The sequence below is a fragment of the Salvelinus sp. IW2-2015 genome, linkage group LG27 (assembly GCF_002910315.2).
Source record: "Salvelinus sp. IW2-2015 linkage group LG27, ASM291031v2, whole genome shotgun sequence".
Taxonomy (NCBI): Eukaryota; Metazoa; Chordata; class Actinopteri; order Salmoniformes; family Salmonidae; genus Salvelinus; species Salvelinus sp. IW2-2015.
The window spans coordinates 37690085-37701601 of NC_036867.1; positions in this window are offsets into that span (position 1 = coordinate 37690085).

Below are 11517 nucleotides of genomic sequence, written 5' to 3' on the forward strand. Positions count from 1 at the left end.
TACACCCGGACAGGGCCAAACAGGCAGGATATAACCCCACCCACTTTGCCAAAGTACAGCCCCCACACCACTAGAGAGATATCTTCAACCACCAACTTACCATCCTGAGACAAGGCCGAGTATAGCCCACAAAGATCTCCGCCACGGCACAACCCAAGGGGAGGCGCCAACCCAGACAGGAAGATCACGTCAGTGACTCAACCCACTCAAGTGACGCACCCCTCCTAGGGACGGCATGGAAGAGCACCAGTAAGCCAGTGACTCAGCCCCTGTAATAGGGTTAGAGGCAGAGAATCCCAGTGGAGAGAGGGGAACCGGCCAGGCAGAGACAGCAAGGGCGGTTCGTTGCTCCAGAGCCTTTCCGTTCACCTTCACACTCCTGGGCCAGACTACACTCAATCATATGACCTACTGAAGAGATGAGTCTTCAATAAAGACTTAAAGGTTGAGACCGAGTCTGCGTCTCTCACATGGGTAGGCAGACCATTCCATAAAAATGGAGATCTATAGGAGAAAGCCCTGCCTCCAGCTGTTTGCTTAGAGATTCTAGGGACAATTAGGAGGCCTGCGTCTTGTGACCGTAGCGTACCTGTAGGTATGTACGGCAAGACCAAATCGGAAAGATAGGTAGGAGCAAGCCCATGTAATTTGTAGGTTAGCAGTAAAACTTTGAAATCAGCCCTTGCCTTAACAGGAAGCCAGTGTAGGGAGGCTAGCACTGGAGTAATATGAACAAATGTTTTGGTTCTAGTCAGGATTCTAGCAGCCGTATTTAGCACTAACTGAAGTTTATTTAGTGCTTTATCTGGGTAGCCGAAAAGTAGAGCATTGCAGTAGTCTAACCTAGAAGTAACAAAAGCATGGATCAATTTTTCTGCATCATTTTTGGACAGAAAGTTTCTGATTTTTGCAATGTTACGTAGATGGAAAAAAGCTGTCCTTGAAACAGTCTTGATATGTTCGTCAAAAGAGAGATCAGGGTCCAGAGTAACGCCAAGGTCCTTCACAGTTTTATATGACACAATAACAGACAACTTTTAATACAGAGATACAGTTGAAGTCGGAAGTTTACATACACTTACATGCTGACCAGACCGGACACGTCGCATGCGCGAGCGTTGCAAAATAAATGTAGAAATCCATGTTATTCAATTATTGTACCCACACTGCTCGCGAGCGTCTGCGTTTCCAAGGGCTAAAATAGAACTCCTTTCTATTTCTGACGCAGATCGCGCTGCAAGTCCTGCCTCTCCCATCTCCTCATTGGTTTATAGAAGCAGGTACCCACGTGCCATCTCCTCATTGGTTATAACCACGTGGGTGACTGAAAGACAAACTTTTGCTGGTTGTCGTGGTAATACAATGAAAGTGTAGATGCCAATCACCATATAAGTTCAAAGATGAAAAAGCCTGGAAGGAGGAGAGATGACTAGAAACGATTCGGTTGGCCGTTTATTGTGTGGATTAATTGTCGGAGTAGAGGACCTTGTGCATTTCAGGTTAAGTAACAACTCAATGTTTATATCCCAGGACAAATTAGCTAGCAACAGCAGGCTAGCTAAATAGGTCTAATTAGCTAGCAAGTGCAAGCTAACTAGCTAAATTGCCATACATGTTTAATGCTTTTCGACCTGTCCCCAAATTAATGTCATTGGTTCAGAGTTTGTTTTGATATTTTAACCTGCGTGTCGTGATCGCGTTTGGTGTAGGGGGACAAAATTAATTTGCTCACAGGCGCAGCCGGTTTGGGTTCCGTGTTAGGTTGGAGTCATTAAAACTCATTTTTCAACCCCTCCACAAATTTCTTGTTAACAAACTATAGTTTTGGCAAGTCGGTTTGTGCATGACACAAGTAATTTTTCCAACAATTGTTTACAGACAGATAATTTCACTTATAATTCACTGTATCACAATTCCAGTGGGTCAGAAGTTGACTATGCCTTTTAACAGCTTGGAAAATTCCAGAAAATAATGTCATGGCTTTAGAAGCTTCTGATGGGCTTATTGACATCATTTGATTCAATTGGAGGTGTACCTGTGGATGTATTTCAAGGCCTACCTTCAAACTCAGTGCCTCTTTGCTTGACATCATGGGAAAATCAAAAGAAATCAGCCAAGACCTCAGAAAAAAAATTGTAGACCTCCACAAGTCTGGTTCATCCTTAGGAGCAATTTCCAAACTCCTGAAGGTACCACGTTTATCTGTACAAACAATAGTACGCAAGTATAAACACAATGGGACCAAAGCAGCCGTCATACCGCTCAGGAGGAGACGCGTTCTGTTCTCTAGAGATGAACGTATTTTGGTGCAAAGTGCAAATCAATCCCAGAACAACAGCAAAGGACCTTGTGAAGATGCTGGAGGAAACAGGTAACAAAAGTATCTATATCCACAGTAAAACGAGTCCTATATCGACATAAGCTGAAAGGCCGCTCAGCAAGGAAGAAGCCACTGCTCCAAAACCGCCATAAAAAAAGCCAGACAACGGTTTGCAACTGCGCATGGGGACAAAGATTTTACTTTTATGAGAAATGTCCTCTGGTCTGATGAAACAAAAATAGAACTGCTTGGCCATAATGACCATCGCTATGTTTGGAGGAAAAAGGGGAGGCTTGCAAGCCGAAGAACATCATCCCAACCGTGAAGCACGGGGTGGCAGCATCATGTTGTGGGGTGCTTTGCTGCAGGAGGGACTGGTGCATTCACAAAATAGATGGCATCATATGAGGAAGGAAAATTATGTGGATATATTGAAGCAACATCTCAAGACATCAGTCAGGAAGTTAAAGCTTGGTTGCAAATGGGTCTTCCAAATGGACAATGACCCAAGCATACTTCCAAAGTTGTGGCAAAATGGCTTAAGGACAACAAAGTCAAGGTATATTGGAATGGCCATCACAAAGCCCTGACCTCAATCCCATAGAAAATGTGTGGGCAGAACTGAAAAAGTGTGTGCGAGCAAGGAGGCCTACAAGCCTGACTCAGTTACACAAGCTGGGTCAGGAGGAATGGGCCAAATTTACTCAACTTATTGTGGGAACCTTGTGGAAGGCTACCCGAAACGTTTGACCAAAGTTAAACAATTTAAATGCAAATGCGACCAAATACTAATTGAGTGTATGTAAACTTCTGACCCACTGGGAATGTGATGAAAGAAATAAAAGCTGAAATAAATCATTCTCTCTACTATTATTCTGACATTTCACATTCTTAAAATAAAGTGGTGATCCGAACTGACCTAAGACAGGGCATTTGTACTAGGATTAAAACTGAGTTTAAATGTATTCGGCTTAGGTGTATGTAAACTTCTAACTTCAACTGTATTTGTTGGGTTCAAAGGCCAGTAGTTGGAACATGACAACTGACTTCAAACATATTCCCGAACTAGGGTCAAGGGTTTTTCTTGGTCATGTCACGTCAATCTCCTGGGTCCAGTTTTAAAAATATTTTCTAATCAGATTTCAGCAATCAGATTTGAATAAATGTTCAATTACATTCTGATTCTCTGGATAGTGATTCGCTTTGGTAATCCAATTTGACCTTTAATCATACTTCAATGTTGTTTTAGCGTTTTTCAAAACTCAGTAGTTGTTAGTTGTTTGTTATAGTTTTGATGCCGAAAATCTGGATAATCGTGATCCCACTGGATGGGTGGATTTAGAAAGGTGAAAGGCACTGCAGTATAGGTATATGGTCAGTTGTTACATTGAGAAATGTCAAATAAATCCATGTACTCACTTAAAGGTGATATGCAGGCTCTATTTTATTTTACTTCGGGATTTTGGCAATGAGGCCCCTTATCTACTTCCCCAAAGTCAGATGAACTCAGGGATACCAATGTCTCTGTCCAGTATGAAGGAAGTTAGAGGTAGTTTCGTGAGCCAATGCTAACTAGTGTTAGCGCAATGACTGGAAGTCTATGTTACTATTATCATGCTAGCAGTTACCATAGACTTCCAGTCATTGCGCAAGCTTGCAACTTATTTCAAACTGCACGCAGAGACAAAAAATGGTATCCACGAGTTAATCTGACTCTGGGGAAGTAGATAAAGGGTTTCTGACAAAAACCCGAAGTATCCCTTAAGGCACGGACAGACCATTAGGATTGTCTGGTAGACCTACTTAGCACCTCTGAACAGAGTGCTGGCTGTAATTTGCAAAGCCAGTGCAAACCAATTCTGATCTACACTGAACAAAAATATAAACACAACATATAAAGCATTGGTCCCATGTTTCATGAGCTGAAATAAAATATCCCAGAAATGTTCCATATGCACAAAAAGCTTATTTCTCTAAAATGTTGTGCACAAATGTGTTTACATCCCTGCATTTCTCCTTTGCCAAGATAATCCACCAGGTGTGGCATGTCAAGACGTTGATTAAACAGCATGATCATTACACAGGTGTACCTTGTGCTGGGGACAATAAAAGGCCATTCTAAAATGTGCACACAAGACAATCCGACAGATTGAGGGAGTGTGCAATTGGCATGCTGACTGCAGGAATGTACACCAGAGCTGTTGCCAGAGAATTGAATGTATATTTCTCTACCAACATTGTCCAACCGGCCGCACAACCGCAGACCACGTGTAACCAGGCTAGCCCAAAACCTACACATCCGGGTTCTTCACCTGCAGGATCGTCTGATACCAGCCACCTGGATAGCTGATGAAACTGGGTTTGTATAACCAAAGAATTTCTGCACAAAATGTCAGAAACCGTCTCAGGGAAGTTCATCTGGTGCTCGTCGTCCTCACCAGGGTCTTTACCTGACTMCCGTTCGGCATCGTAACCGACTTCAGTGGACAAATGTACATATTACCTCAACTAACCGGTGCCCCCGCACATTGACCCTGTACCGGTACCCCCCTGTATATAGTATCGCTATTGTTATTTCACTGCTGCTCTTTAATTACTTGTTACTCTTATTTGTTATTCTTATCTGTATTTTGTTTTAACTGCATTGTTGATTAGGGGCTCGTAAGTAAGCATGTGACTAATAAAATTTTATTTTATTTGAAATGCCCACCTTCAATGGCCACTGGCACGCTGGAGAAGTGTGCTCTTCACAGATTAATCGCAGTTTCAATTGTACCGGGCAGATGGCAGACAGCGTGTATGGCGGCGTATGGGCGTGCGATTTGCTGATGTCAACGTTATGAACAGTGCCCCATGGTGGCAATGAGGTTATGGTATAGGCATAAGCTATGGACAACGAACACAATTGTATTTTATCGATGGTAATTTGAATGCAAAGAGATACCGTGAAGAGATCCTGAGGCCCATTGTCGTGGGATTCATCCGCCGCCATCACCCCATGTTTCAGCATGATAATGCACGGTCCCATGTCGCAAGGACTTGTACACAATTCCTGGAAGCTGAAAATGTCCCAGTTCTTCCATGGCCTGCATACTCACCAGACATTGTTTCAGTATGATATGTTGGATAAAGGAATAAAGACAGACATCATTGTCAAGTTCAATAGCCTTGTTCAAGCATTGTACAAATCCCTACACGTGGAGTCCGGGGAATAGTCCGGCTAGTCGATTACCTATCAACMAGACTCCGTAACAGACATGTCACCCATTGAGTATGTTTGGGATGCTCTGGATCGACGTGTACCACACCATGTCCAGTTCCCGCCAACATCCAGCAACTTCGCACAGCCATTGAAGAGGAGTGGGACAACATTCCACAGGACACAATCAACAGCCTGATCAACTTTATGCGAAGGAGATGTCTCGCGCTGCATGAGGCAAATGGTGTTCACACCAGATACTGACTGGTTTTCTGATCCACGCCCCTACCTCTTTTTAAGGAATCTGTGACCAACAGATGCATATCTGTATTCCCAGTCATGTGAAATCCAGAGATTAGGGCCTAATTTCTTTATTTCTTTATATGAACTGTAACTCTGTAAAATCTTTGAAATTGTTGCATGTTGCGTTTATATTTTTGTTCCACCCCTACTCTTGTCCATGGTGGTCTGCGAACCCACAACTTTATGTCCCGCAGCCCTGTGCGCTATCAAAATTCCCGCATTGTCATGTAACGCTTACAGGACGAATAACAGTTTCTAAAACTGCATATCTAAAGCTCTGGTCTGTCCAAGAAGTGAGGGTAAACGGTAGACATGTTCTCTGCTATCCACTTTGTTTTAATTATTATTTTGGGTATAGGGGAGGGTCACTTGTTTTTATTTTCAAGAGTTCAGGGAGGGTTTAGGTAAAATATATTTTTCTGAAGGGAGGGCCATCCATTTTCATTTCAGAGAGTTACGATTTTCTCCATGTAACCCTTATTACAAATAACGTTCACTCCCATCCTCTATGTTTCTCTATGACTGTGTAGATGTAGTAACATGACCTGTCCAGTAGAATAGATGGCACGGTGTAGGCCTATTCAAAGCACTGAAAATCCAGATTCTGTGATCTTGATATTGCGGTATCTGAATCAGAATGAACCTATCTGATCCTTTTCTGACAAACTGCCTCAATATCGGCCAGATTAATCTGATCCTGGATCACCAAAAAGGGGATTACAGAATCTGGATCATTGTTATCCATATTAACATTTTAAAAAACTGCCCTTGCTCAAATGATTAGGCACTCTGGATAGAAGTGTTTCCTACTTAAATGAAAGAACTGTTAGAGTTACACACAGAATATCCTTAAATGTCCAATGCAGCCGTTTTTATCTCAATATCAAATCATTTCTGGATGACAATTGCTTACCTAACTGTAATTGTTTTGGTCAAAAAGAAACAAAAATTGCTTCTTAGCAAAGGGCAATTCCTCAAGCAAGAATTTTGCTAGGACTTCCATGTAGTGGTCTGAGTGGTGAGAGGAAAACTGAAAATGTTGCTGTTAATGACAGAGAGGTTTGGAACTATTTTTCTTATTGGTCTATGGACTAATTTACTAAATGGTGATGACCATAGAAGGCCATAGAAGGCCAAAACTCCATCCCACAAAAACAGGCTGAAGGTTCAGGCAGTCTTTTCAAACAGCTCTTACACTAAAAGGGCATTATCATAATTTTCTCAATTTCACAGTATTATTCCAACCTTCCTAATATTGAGTTGCTACCCCCCCCCCCCTCAATTCATCGGAGCATGGACTCTACCAAGCGTTCCACAGGGATGCAGGCCCATGTTGACTCCAACGCTTCCTACAGTTGTGTCAAGTTTGCTGGATGTCCTCTGGGAGGTGGACCATTCTTGAGACACAGGAAACTGTTGACTATGAAAACCCCAGCAGCGTCGCAGTTCTTGACACAAACCAGTGTACCAGGCACCTACTGCCAGACCCAGTTCAAAGGCACTTCAATCTTTTGTCTTGCCCATTCACCCTCTGAATGGCACACATAAACAATCCATGTCTCAAAAATTTAACATGTCTCCTCCCCTTCATCTACTCTGATTGAAGTGGATTTAACAACTGACATCAATAAGGGATCATAGCTTTCACCTGGAATCACCTGGTCAGTTCATGTCACGGAAAGAGCAGCTATTATTTATGTTTTGTATACTCAGTGTATATGAAGCACAAGAAAATCTAATTTTTGACAGCACTGGGCCTTTAAATATAAAATATAGGTATATTGTGTTTATAAAATATGTATATTAATTAAAAGCTGACAGTTTGTAAACAGAAACTATCACAACAGAGCACTTTCTTGCCAAATGTGACACCAAAATGAATGCAGCGCTGCTGCAACATTGCATTCACGTTGCATTATGAATTTTATGAGGCACATTGGGTTTAATACACACTTACCGGACCCTCTCAGGTTTGGTGAACAGTGCCCTCAGACATCTTAGAATGCTGGGTGCTGTCTTCTCTCCCCATGCAAGCACTTTCTCCCAGGAGAAGGATCTCCCATTCTCAGCTGTCTTTGCTTTCCTCAATGGTTCCTCCCTGTCCTTCTCCAATGCCATTCTCTGTCAAAATAAGAAGGAGCAGTGCTTGTTAACTAGTTTGCCCCGTCTGGCCATGTGTAGCACTGAACTAAACTATAACCAATTTACATGTAACAGAGGTGGATTGGTGAATGTGAAGTCACCTTTCCAGAGACATGAACACCTTTTTTAGCTCCCCAAGTTAATGATTTTGTTCGAACCCTGGTTGGTCTAACGTGGTCCCAGACAAATAAACAAACGAATAAAAGACATGAGGGGGTAGAAAGAGAGAGGGCGCAGGAGAGTAGATGTAGAGAGAAAGAGAGGGGGAGTCAAAAAGATGGCATAACATTACCTCCATTCTGATCTGCTTGATGAACGCAGACAAGCTTTTTTGGCGTTGCTTTTCATCAGGTGGCGTATTGCGGGCTAGGCCATATGCACTTTGAGATAGTTGATGGCTGTCGCCCACGGCCCGAATCCCGGCCTTCYTCTTTGTATTTTTTTAAGTTTACGCTCATCTGTCTTCAAGACAGGTGGGGAAACAGTACTCTTCTTACCTTTTTTAATGGTTTTCTCATTAAGCTTACTTATACAGTCAAAGCATATAAATGTGGATCGGTCCCGGAGTGAAGTTGAAAACTAACTGGCACGTCCTCYGGCTGGTGACTTTGATAACACGAAATCGGTTGTAATGCCCAGGACGTTTTATAAAGGTCACCCTGCAGAAAGGACAGGTCCCGGCCCCTGGCATTGTGCTGTCAAAATGGAGCTGAAAAAGAACAGGCTTGAATTTTTGTGAAATAAACTGACTGACAGGCCTCTCATCAAACAAAATGGGGGGACTTCCTGCTTGAAGACATCAACAACAGAAGTCAAATCTGCRAATTCAGCGTGGGCATCAATGACTTTATGCTGCAAGAAAGCAAATACCTAGTCAGTTGCACAACTGAATGCATTCAACTGAAATATGTCTTCTGCATTTAACCCAACCCCTCAGAATCAGAGAGGTGCTGCCTTAATCAGTGTCCATCAACGCCTGGGAGCAGTTGTCATTGGTGGTTCAAGGGCAGAACGGCAGATTTTTGGGGGATTCTAACCAGCGACCTTTCGGTTATTGGCCCAATGCTCTTAACCACGAGGCTACCTGCAGCCTCGATCTTGGCAGATTCTGTTGTTTGTAACTAATATATTTTGACTGACATAGAAGTTGGAGACAGGGGCCAGCCACATGGTTACCTATCCAACCAATCTTTTTAAAATGATAACGAGGTCAGGTCACAGGGTGAGGGGAGGACAGCTCATAATAATAGCTTGAATGGAGTGGTATCGAATGGAAAGTGGAAAACATGTATTTTATACCATTCTATTGATTCCGTTCCAGTAATTACTATGAGCCCTTCCTCCCAAATTAAGTTTCCACCAACTGCCTGTGCCTTCCCTAAGAGAACAGGTCCTCATACCTGCACCCTAGGGACAAGCTCTAAATGGTCGCAGTCGGGGGCCATCCAACATCTAACATAGCAGGCGTAAATTCTTTCTGGTCCTGACGAAGGAAAGAAACCTTCGGGGGAAGTTCTCTTCTGCACTATTCATCCAATCCGGTAAATGTGGAGGAGGAATTAAGATGGAGTGTCGCCTTGTTAACGTTCGAAAGTGGAAGTCGTGTCACAGGCTCTCTTTTAATTTCCCCTGAAAAATGGATGCATCCGGTTGTTATCAAACCCGCTGAAGGTGTTCCACATCTGACACTAATGTAGCAAAGTCAAGGGGTAGTCCCTTACCCTACTGCCGGAAACCCTAGACCCACTCCAATTTGCATACCGCCCCAACAGATCCAGAGATGACGCAATCTCAATCGCACTCCACACTTTCCCACCAGGACAAAAGGAACACCCATGAGAAAATGCTGTTCATTGACTACAGCTCAGCGTTCAATACCAAAGTGCTCACAAAGCACATCACTAAGCTAAGGGCCCTGGGACTAATCACGTCCCTCTGCAACTGGATCCTAAACTTCCTGGTGGTAACGGTAGGCAACACCACATCTGCCACGCTGATCGTCAACACTGGGGCCCCTCAGGGGTGCATGCTTAGTCCCCTCCTGTACTCCCTGTTCACCCACGACTGCGTGGCCAAGCACGACTCCAGCACCATCATTATGTTTGCTGATGACACAACAGTTGTAGGCCTGATCACCGACAACAATGATACAGCCTATAGGGAGGAGGTCAGAGACCTGGCAGTGTGGGTGAACAGGGTCAGAGACCTGGCAGCCAGGACAACAACCTATCCCTCAATGTGAGCAAGACAAAGGAGCTGATCGTGGACTATAGGAAAAGGAGGGCCTACATTAACATCAACGTGGCTGAAGTGGAGCATGTCGAGAGTTTCAAGTTCCTTGGATTCCACATCACCAACGAACTATCATGGTCCAAACACACCAAGACAGTTGTGAAGAGGGCACGACAACACCTTTCCCCCACAGGAGACTGAAAAGATACTCAAAAAGTTCTACAGCTGCAACATCGAGACGCATCCTGAGCGGTTGTATCACCGCCTGGTATGGCAACTGCTCGGCATCTGACCTTAAGGCACTACAGAGGGTAGTGCGTATGGCCCAGTATATCACTGGGGCCAAGCCTCCTGACATCCAGGACCTATATACTAGGCGGTGTCAGAGGAAGGCCCAAAAAATGGTCAAAGACTCCAGTCACCCAAGTCATAGACTGTTCTCTCTGCTACCGCACGGTAAGCGGTACCTGAGCGCCAAGTCTAGGACCAAAAGGCTCCTTATCAGCTTTTACCCCCAAGCCATAAGACTGCTGAACAATTAATCAAATGGACACTATTTACATTGACCCCCCCTTTGTTTTTACACTGCTGCTACTCGCTGCTAGTCACTTTACAAATTACTTCGACTAACCATATAGCCTCGTTAGTGTTATGTCATTTTATTGTGTTACTTTTAGAATATTTTTTCTCACTTTAGTTTATTTAGCAAATATTGTCTTAACTCTATTTCTTGAACTGCATTGTTGGTTAAGGGCTTGTAAYTAAGCATTTCACGATATTCAGCGCATGTGACAAACAAATTGATTTGAGTTGAACAGGACTTGAACCTCTAGACCAGGGGTATTCAAATCTTACCCTATGATGTCCGGAGCAACCTGATGCTGCAGTGTCCCAGGTATAAATCAGTACCTAATTGGAGGGAAGCAGTAGAACTGGCTTTGAGGTACATATAATATTTTGAGGTAAATATAATATTTATTCAAAAACACACAGGGCATGGTTTGACAGAATGAATACCCTTTTCATGCTACACTCTGAAATGGTAGCCTAGGTAGTGGTGGGGAATCGATTCCAAAATAATATATTCCTCTACTCCTTGACCGTAGACTCCTGGTGTGAAGCTTTGATACCGCTAGGAATCGACTCCTCAACTCCTAAGAATCATTATTTTTCCCAATGGAGGAAACTAGTTGCCGTAGTCTACTTTTTGAACAGAAACTATCGCATCTTTCACAACAAATAACGAGTAAGCTAGCAAGGGAGAGGGAGAGAAAGAGAAATGGGAGGGGCCCAGCCAGGCACTAGACATGAGTCAGAACCT